This window comes from Triticum urartu, chromosome 7 (assembly GCF_003073215.2).
Source record: "Triticum urartu cultivar G1812 chromosome 7, Tu2.1, whole genome shotgun sequence".
Taxonomy (NCBI): domain Eukaryota; kingdom Viridiplantae; phylum Streptophyta; class Magnoliopsida; order Poales; family Poaceae; genus Triticum; species Triticum urartu.
The window spans coordinates 613596681-613607146 of record NC_053028.1 but is presented as its reverse complement, the minus strand read 5'-3'; the positions used below and the strand labels follow the sequence as shown (position 1 = coordinate 613607146).

General features: G+C 49.8%; 1 long non-coding RNA gene across 1 annotated transcript; it reads right to left on the bottom strand.

The window, feature by feature from the left end:
- Nucleotides 1–8812: 8812 nt before the first annotated feature.
- Nucleotides 8813–10095, bottom strand: LOC125521513. The gene is made up of 2 exons (XR_007289322.1): nt 9151–10095; nt 8813–9068 (listed from the first exon to the last, which is right to left on the bottom strand). It is a non-coding gene; the product is annotated as an uncharacterized LOC125521513 (long non-coding RNA).
- Nucleotides 10096–10466: the final 371 nt, after the last annotated feature.

Genomic DNA, 10466 nt, shown 5'->3' with positions numbered 1-10466 from the left:
GCCGGGTTTAGTACTTTCCCGGACGCGTCTACCCGGAGCTCGGTCTTCATCGAAGAGTCGGCGGTGGCGTATTTGTCTGCTATGTCCAGAAGCTCGTCGAGGGTAGTCGGCTCGTCGCAGAGGAGCTTGTGCTTGAGGAGGGTACCTTCTCGGCACCCGGCAGTGAAGTATTCGATGGCTTGCACCTTGTGCACCCCCTCGCAAGAATTGCGGAGCTCGGCCCAACGCGTGAGGTAGTCGCGAGTGGACTCAGCTGGGCCCTGTACGCACAGGGAGAGCTGCCTGGGCTTGGGGGCCCGCTTGTAGGTGCTGGTGAAGTTGCGGATGAAAGCGTCGGTGAAATCTAGCCAGCTGTTGATGCTGAGAGGCTTGAGGCTGTTGAGCCAGGTCCGCGCCGTGCCTTGCAGCATGAGGGGCACGTACTTCACGGCAACGCACCGGTTGTCGTTGGCTATGCTGACCGCCGTGGAGTAGTCGATCAACCAATCTTCCGGCTTCACGGAGCCGTTGTACTTGGGCGTGTCTCTTGGGAGCGAGAACCCTTTGGGGAAAGGCTCGTCGCGGATGCGGGGGCCGAAACAAGGCGGGCCGACATCGTCTTCTTCTTCTAGCGCCAGGGATTGCGCCAGGCGGTCGATCCGATGGCGGGCGTCGTTCTCGCCGACTCCTTCGCGGCGACCTAGTCGGCCGCTGAGAGTTGGGTGCGCCACTGGCGGCAGGGTGGGATATCTCTCTCCACGGGGTCGAGGCGGAGGCGGGTTGCCCCGCCATTCCATGGCTCGGGGATGGCCGTCCGCGTCTCGCTCGATGGAGATTCGGGTCCGGCTTCGGCTGGCCGCCGGCTCTTTCTCGCGCCGCGCGCGGGCGTTGCTCGTAGTCGGTGTCCGGGACATCGCGTCGTGATCTCGGCGCGGGGGAGGGCTTCCCGCGCGGGCGTCTGCTTCGTGCCACCGTGCGGCCGCGTCAATCAGTTGCTGGATGCGCCGGGTCATGTGGGGGAGTTCTTCGGCCTCCAAGCCGTCCAACTCGTCCACGGCCGCCTGGGCGGCACGCAAGTTCTCGAGCGAAGTGGCATAGACCGGGCGGTCGACTCCCAGCATGTCGGCGATGACGGCGCCGCGTTGCTTGACAATGCCGGCCCGGCTTGGCCCGCCCGGGGCCGGCGTGCCGAAGGCGGCGCAGTCAGCTTCGCGCTGGTAGGCCTCAGTGAGGCGTCTCACGGAAGCCAGCCTCCGGCCCTCTGCGAGGAGGGCGAGGCGGTGCGCCTCCAGTGCTTCGTCGTCGGCATCAGCCGGGAGGGGGGTGGACAAGTCGTGGGCCGCCGCGTGCGGGGCGTCGTGGGCGCTCTCGTCGGCCGGGCCGCCGTGGCCGACGACCATCACTTCGGTGGTGACAGTATCGCGGCCGTCGGTCCGAGGAAGTGGGTCATTGTAGATCGCTACGTTGGTGGGGAAGGTGTCGAAGGAGGCCGTGTCGGAGTCGACAGGCATCGGGTCGGTGGAGCCAACCGACTCCAGATCCACAGCGGGCTCGCTGGAGACATGGAGCTGGCCGAGGAGGTTGGCGAGGTGATCGGTGCCCGCATCGGAGGCGAGCTCGTCGGAGATGAGGGCTTCGTCGAGGAGATTGGCGAGGCTGCTCGCCGCGCAGATGCTGGTGACGCCTTGCAGTGCGTCGTGGCAAGCGCCATCGGGCGTGCCGGGCTGGCTACGCTCGCTGGGGAGGAAGAGGGTTCCCGTCCAGAACAGGTCTTCGGACGACGGTGCACCTGGCCCCACGGTGGGCGCTAAATGTCGGGTGGTAGGTGCGACATATGCCAACGGGTGGCTTATCATTGTGAGAGCCAGTAAGACGTCGCCGGTGCCTGGAAACGGGATGAGGTGAAGACATGCACGCCGGCGAATCTTACCCAGCTTCAGGGCTCTCCGTGGAGATAACACCCCTACTGCTGCTCTGCGGGGTCTCCGCATGATCACTAGATGGACAAGTAGCTACACAATGCTCCTTGAGTTGTTCGGTGGGAGGAGGAGGAAGGGCACGGCTAGCTTGCTTCTTCTCCTTGTGTGGTGTCTAAAACTAGCTGGGGGTCTAACCCTTTGCATGGGTGCCCCGGGGGGTTTATATAGGCCTACCCCCCGGGGGTACAATGGTAATCCGACTGGGCGCGGGGCCCAGTCGTCTGTGACTGCGCTCGCCGGCTTCTGCGCGGGCTGCTGGGGCCCGCCGACTGGTGGGTCCCGCCGGCTGCCGGCCCCTTGGTCGACAGGCAGGCCCCATTGTCCAGGACCTGGTCGGCGGCTGGTTACTGTTGCTCTATCTTGGTGACGTGGGCTTCGTCGAGGTAGGCGTGGCTACAGTGCCGCCGCCCGGCGGGCGATCGCTGTAGCCTCACCGCGTCTTGTCTCCTTAATGGGGCGTCTCCTTCGAGGGAGGCGGCAAGCCGGCTACGGGGAGCCGGCTCTGTCTTGGGCCGACTGGGGGAGGCGTGGCCGCCTTCGGGTGTCTCTCTGCCCGAAGGGGCCCACCGCCCGTGGGCCGCGCTGGTAGTCCGTCGTGGATGGCGTCAGGGTCGGCATGGCAACAGTGTTGCGCCGGGCAGGTCATGGTCACCCGTACGGCGCACTGTGCCGATCGTGCTCCGGGATTTGGGGGTGGCAGGCTTTACTGTAGCCACGCCCCGTCTCATCGCCGCTAGGTGGATGAAAACTTTGAGGGTACGGTCTCGGCCGCTTTATGGGAGCCGGCTTCTTGGAGTCGGCCTCCTCGCGTCCGGCTTCTCGAAGTCGGCCCTCCCATGGCTTTCTTCATGAGGGCTAAATTCGGGCCGCCTTCCGAAAGCCGGCCTGGGTGACAGTCAGCAAGGGGAAGGCAGCCCCATGTCTTGGATTCTTGAGAGCCGGATGGGCTCGTAATTTTTTCAGAAGGGCTAGGGGAAGCCGGCTAGGCTACCCATGGCTATTTACTCCGACACCTGGGAAGACCAGTTACTTACTAATAATCTGTCATTGGAGGGTATGCTACAGCAATGCAGCAATTTGAATTGATATTCACATTGAATTAATGACTTGTCTTGTATGTAATTGAAACATACCCATATAAAAGAAGTATGTTCCATGCAACATTTTTGCTATTTTACTCAACTTGTTTTCGTTGTTACTTGATACATACTACATCCGTCCCATAATAAACCATCAAATGTACTCCTCGGAGGGATAAACATCTTTTTAGAACATGGGTTGAAGCAGACTGTACTTGCTTACTGAGAATATGAAAATGAGATATTCTGTTTGCTAATATGAAGATAGCATTATGTTTAATCCATTACTGATGATTGTTTTTATTCCCATATAAACTTGTTAATGATGGTGATTTTGTACTAGCATATAAACTTGTTTTTGTTGTCACTTGATACATACTTAGCTTGTACTTGAAGTTGTGGGTTAATGCTGGTAATTTTGTTCTACTTGTATGCATTGGTACTCCCATCATCGAGCGCACGGATGCAATAGTGGCAAGAAGATCATGGTCGTGTGCATCATCAAGCACACCATGGCGAGCATCCACCTCCTCACAGTGGCAAGAAGAGCAGGTGCCTAGTTTGTAATCACTGTCGAAGAAGCTCCATGCTGAAGAACATAACACTTGTACAACTTGTAAAGTACCATGTTATTGAACTTGTGGAGCATGTACCTGTGACTGCCATACTACTGTTACACTTGTAGAGCTTGCAAAGTGTATGTTAGAGCTTATTACGTGTTATTTGTACATTAGCAACTCTGTACTGACTCTGGCTGATAATATTTGAAGTACTTTGTGTGTTCTCGGTGTGCCAATTTAAATATTATGTATTTATTTATGTTAAATCGTAAAATGAAGAATGTGACCTTGACAGCAAGGACCCACCTGACTAGTGAACCCATTTTATAAAAAAGAAAACTGAAATTGCTAAGACAAAAAGCCCACGACCCAAAAATAAAAAGGCTGCAATGTTGGGCTTGGTCCATGAAGCTGACAAAAAATTAATAGGGAAAAATATATAAATGGGCTGAATTAATGGGCTCGGCCCATATAGACACCAATTGGACCGGGCTGATTCTTATCCACGTCAGGTTGCCACGCTGGATCCTACGTGGCCTGGGGAGGCTTCTAGTGACCAAAAATTTGGTCAAAGAACCAACGACCTTTTAAATATCACAAATAAGGTCCTGGATTTTAGTTTACGACCGCCAGCTTTTGTCCATCTGTTTTTGGTCACAAAAAGGTCGCAAATGAAAAACATTGACATTTCAGCGACCAATAGTGATGGTCGCAAGTTGACATATTTCTTGTAGTGGGCGGCCACCTCGCCAACATCCGCCGGAGAGGCCATGATAAACCTCTTCATGGCCGAATGCTCGTCGGGCTCCCCGGGATACGTGGTCGAGCTTAGGACATGACATTCTGGAGCAGGAGATGTGGATCTGGCGGGGAGGGACACCGCAGGCCTCATCTAAAAACTCAGGGGAGTGGGGCGACGGTATGGGAATCGCTGGGTAACGTGAACTTTATTATCTAAGCTAGGAGGAATGGGCAGATCGGCAGGGGTTGGCGGCGGCGCTGGCGGTGGCCGCGAGCTAGGGTTCGAGGGGGAGGGGCGGTTGGGGGACTAGGGAGAGGGGTGTTTGAGGATATGCCGCGGCCACTGAAAATTTTAGTAATGGTGGGTGGAGATGGTGGTGGACGAGGGAGGGCGACGGTTCAAATGCCTCGGCTACTGCAATTTTACTATAAGGTCGGTGCTGGAGGAGTGTGGGTGACGTTTGAAGTATGGCTGCTACCAAAATTTGGGTAAAGGAATTGATGCGGGGCGGGAGTTCCCAAGACCACGCACAATCCAATAACAATATGCGTGTATGATAATAAGGAAAAGTGGCGCAGAACCGCCGATTTTTGCAACGCTCAAGGTAGGTAGTTTGTTTTTATATTTCTAGCTAGCCAGCTGGTCTATCGCACACGGTTCGTCCTAATTTGCAAATAAACTTACCTGCCTTTAGCTTGCACAGCTGGTGGTTTTACAGCGCACTTGCATCGCACACAGTTAAGCCAGTACCTCCACCCTTTGCTCGCACTTGCGCGGTCGTGGTGATTTTACATTGCACTTGCATCGCACACGGTTGAGCCAGTACCTCCACCTTTGCTCGCGCTTGCGCAGGCGTGGTGATTCACAATGCACTTGTATCGCACACGGTTAAGATATTATACACGTGTCCGTTGAGCGTCATCAGAGTCTTTGCAGCAAAAAATAATGTTAGAGACGGTCAGAAGACAGCCACACCAGCATGTGGCCCAAATATATATGAGTGAAAAGGGTGGTATGTGATGTCCGAAATTCCAATGCGCAACTTTGACCGCGTGGGCCCACGGGCGCGTCGTCGAAGATCGACGAGAGGGGCCAGAAGTCAAGAGCCACCTGGAGGTGGCCAAATATATGTAGGAATATTGGGGATGTTTAAAACTTTAAATACACAATGCATAACTTTGGTGGCATGTGCCTCGCAAACCCGAAAGCACCCTTATATATATACGCGCTATTCGTCACCCTGGGTGACGAATAGTTATTCTTCATCCTCCTCTATTTTACTATCAATGCACTGTAATTTTACGTTCCGTAAGTTTTGTCTTATTTCCGACGCAAAAAGGGACCGTAAGAAAATATATAATCGCCGCAAAAAATATTTTATGTTATGTAAAATTACAAACGTAAAAATATAGTCTAAAATACACATAAACTGCAAATTTTCTTGTCTTATGACCTATACTTTTATTTTTTATGTCAAATTTTACGTAATTAATCAATATGAATGTAACTATTTGAATTTGAAACGTAATTTAATTATGAAATGATCGTAAGATTACCTTGGGTGAAGAATAACTTATTCTGCACCCTGGATGATGAATAGTAACACTATATATAGGACGGCAATTTGGGACACCTAGGTGTCCAGGCTCCTTGTTTGTCTACCTTTGGATTGCATTAAGATGTGTGTTATTGTGGTGGTGTAGACACTAACGGGTATAACCGTTTGCAGTATTCAATTTGGAAAGTTATTGCAACGTCCTAATTAATTCCATTTAACTACATGTTAATTTATGATTACTTGCTCTAATTTGGACGTAGGCATTAATTAGGATGCATGCACCAACACTTCCTTACAATACAAGAAGCTGCCTAATTTTAGTGATCCATGTACGTGTGAAACACTAGGAAAATCTTATAGTATAATACATAGACGCGGTACATTTTACGTGTATTACCAGTGTGCCTTTTAAAAAATAGTGGATTTTGCCACTTTCTGTCTCCGTTGGGAGTATACCAAAAAAAAGATTTCTCTTTCTATGATACCTAGTTGTGTTTACGGTATATACCCACAAAGTATGTGCATATAATACATATTATTTTTACAATGTAGCCATATTTTTTGGGTATGATTCCTATATTATCATACCTCGGATACATCACCATCATGTATGTTATATGGATGTTCATAACGACACAAACGTCACATATCATTTGTTGAGGTATTTAGTTTACATACATGTATTCACTCATAAAAAGGAAATAACACTTATGGGTATATACCAACAAATTTCACATTGAGGTATTTACAGATATATCTTCATTGTGCATTGTTTATTTTTTGCGAAAACTTGAGTATCCACTTTTCAATATATCGGATATGCTTGTATGTATCTAATACCTACAATAAAACATAGGGTATGTACTATAGTATTTAAGGAAAGACATCTAATAACTAGAATAAATCATAGGGTATTCACAAAAAAAATAAAAAATCATAGGGTATTAACACAAAAATTAAAAAATCATAGGGTATATATACATACCCAAATACGAGTTTCAGCCTATTTTATTGTTTATGAGAGAATCAACAGCATGCAATTTTTTTGGAAACCAATCTACAATCAATGGTATTGCATGCAAGTAGAAAAGGAAAGTGAATTATTTGAAAGGTACTATTAATTATTTGTAAGCGGAAAATGAATTAGCGGGTCGGATCCGAATTAGGTGCCCAGGCACCTAGGTGTCCCAAACATTTTACCTATATATATATATTCTGATAATATTATCAGAATAGTTATTCTGATAACACTTCCACACTGCATGCTCAACGCGAGGGCACTGCACTTTCTTTAGTAAGAGCACTGCATTACAGAGGCTAGTGAACTTTGCGTCGGAAAAAAACTGCGCGTAGTGTTTTTCCGGTACTGTTTTCGCTCTAATTTTTTAAATGTTTATCGGAACGAGGCGTGTAATATACCGTTGGAAAGCTACGGATTAGGAGCAACTTCGTCATGTTCAACACTTTTCGAGATTCCCCGCGGTTTAAGAGCAGTTTCAAAAACGGTGCGGCCCACGAATAGGGGCAGCGAGCGTTTTTTCGCGTTTTTTCTAAACCGCTCGTCGGAATGAGGGAAATGATACACCGTTGGATAGATATCGTCGCGGCGCATCTTTTACATAACTATTGTTTTCTCTAATTCGTTATGGTTTAAGAGCAGTTTCAAATTTACTAAATCGCGGAATTCTGTTTTTCCAAAAAAAATTGGTACTGTTTTCGCTCCAGTTTTTTAACCGTTTGTCGAAATGAGGCGTGTAATATCCCGTTAAAAAGCTATGGATGAGGCGCAACTTTCATATGTTGAAATGTTTTTGAGATTCTTCACGGTTTTAAGTTAATTTTAAAAATCGTACGATGGACAACGAGTGACAGCGGCCGTTTTCCGCAAAATTTTTACAAATCGGTTGTCGAAATGATTCAAATGATATGTCGTTGGAAAGATATCGACGTGACGCAACTTTGTCATGTAGAACACTCTTTCTAATTCGTTACGGTTTAAGAGCAGTTTTAAGTTTACCGAAATGCGGACACTTTGTTTTTTCGCGACACCCAAATCGACGTGGGTACTTCATCCGACTGAAAACTGCACTGTATGGATGAAAGACCGCACTGCATCAGACGTGTTAGAGAACTGCATGGTTTATTTTATTCAAACGTAATTTTTTTCAAGGACGAGAAAGTAGAGTGCAATTCACATCGGGTCTAAATGAACCACAACACTATCAAGAAGTGAACCGCGTTACTTTTTTCCGCTTTTGTAATAAATTTTTTGCACTTATGGGATGAACAACATCATACGGCCGACCGCACTGCTTCAGAGTGAAAACCGCACCGCATCAGACGATCAAGTAAACTTCATGATTTCTTTTGTGGAACGTAATTTTTTTTCTCAGACGAGTTTTGTTTGTCTTTTTTTCAACATTTTTTATTAACGAGAGTGGACCACGAAGACTAGGGCAAGCGAACCACATCATATATCAAAGTGAACCGCATTACCATCTTGTTGTTTCACTAAATTTTTCACACTTTCATGTTAGGTGCAAGTGAACAGCATCAATTTGAAAAATGAACCACATCTGGGGACCAAACGCACTGCACGTGTTGATGTAGTCGACTAATTTTTGAGACACACGATGCACTTTATACATAGGTGCAATGAGCTGCTACACAAATTGGAGTGAACTATTTTTTCCAATCGTCCCACATACAAAAAAATTGCATTCGAGAAAGAACGTAAACTTTCTGTGGGGATTTCTTTCTCTTTTTTATACAAGGTGAACCACTAAGGGGTTGCAGTGCACTTCTTTCCTTCTTTTTTCATTGTTAGTCTTCTCCGTATTAATCAATAAAGTCAACAGCTAGAGCAAACAATAAAGTCAACAGCCAGCAAACCACCATCGAAGTTGCATTTTTTCTGTTGAACAGCTCGGCTATGTATCCCGAACTGCACACCGGCTAAACAAAAAGCTATGCTACATAATCAAACTGCAGGAGAGATGGCCGGTGAGCTGAGATACAGGCTCAGCCGAACTTCTTGGTGCAAATAGTGGACTTCATAATACACATTTAACAGCATGATTCATTAACTAGCAAACCATCATCAACAACATTTTTTTAGTCTGAGTGTGCAGTGCATTTCTCTATCTCTTTGTTTGCTTCTTCGCCTCCCTCCTGCAAAAGAAACTTAAACTGATTTGCAGCAATTAGCAACAACAGACCGACATGAGATGCATTGCACTGGAACCGCACGAACCAAAAAAAGTAGTGGACTGCACCAGGAGCCGTCAACTGCATGGCCAAGCGCGCCAAACTGCATCGCGCGCCCAGCGCACTGCAAGTCCGGATGTATGGGCTGCAAGGGAAGGAGGGGAAGCTCGTTTCCAGATGGGCTGTTCGTCGGGGAAGATAGCGCACCGATGACTGGAGGCAGCCGCGGTCCCGATGGCGCATGACATGGCCAGTAGGGCGCACACGCGAGGATAGCGGCCATTGCGGGACGGCCGAACCGCACGAGCGTGCTGCCCGAGATGCATGGTGTACTCCTTGGGGGGAGGCCCGATCTGGAATCTCAGGGGCGCGGGGAGGCCGATCCGGCGGTGTTGCGTAGTTGGGGGGAGCCCCCGGCCTGGATCCTGATCCAGTGACCCCCGAGGTGGGAGGTGAGCACGCTAGGGGAGGGGAGTTGGGGAGATGTGCATCGGTGGCGGAGTGGATCCAGTGGTTGTTTGGCAGGGGCGTGGCCAGAGTTGTTGGCTGGCCCTGGGGCTGATGGCGGCGAGACCATGGTGGAGAGAAGGAAGGTGGGGAGTGGGGATTGGCTAGGCCCAAGGGGTGGGCTGCGACGGCCATGGATCTTGGCTAGGAGGACGAGAGCTCGGGATGGGGAGGAGAATTCGCAAGGAGAGGCAGGTACGGATCACGGTGCTGGGTGGTGTTGCAGCGCCATAGGAGAGGAACGCCGGGGTGGGGTTGGGCGGTGGCCGGGCGCGGGCGGCATTTGGAAGCAGGGGAGGTGGTGGTGTGGCGGCGACAGGGGGGAAGCAGAGGAAGGTGGTGGTGCGGCGACGACGTGGGGGAAGCAGGGGGACGTGGTGGTGCGGCGGCGGCGTGGGGGAAGCAGGGGAGGTGGTGGTGCAGCGCCGGCGCGGGGGAAGCAGGGGAGGTGGTGGTGCAGCGGCGGGTATGGGGTGGGGCGTGGGGGAGGCCGTGGGGGGAGAGAGAGATGTTTTGGGTGGGTGACGAGAGGATAAGGCAGGCATTTTTGCTGGATTAGTCTGTAGCCGCGGGTCGCTCGGCCGTGTTATCAGAATAAGAGGAAGTGTTATTAGAATAAGGTCTTAAGAGGTGTTATTAGAATAGACCCGTCCTATATATATGTATGTATATATATACACACACCTAGCTAGGATGTTTGACCCACCACCTCCCACTTCGTGTCAGCGGGGCGGATGCACGTAATGATTGATACTTTGGTCATACATGCATGTCGCCATGACCTACCATAAGACGGACCAATGAATCTATCGTTTGGTCAAACGACAGCTATTGTTGTCGATAAATCGCTTGGGC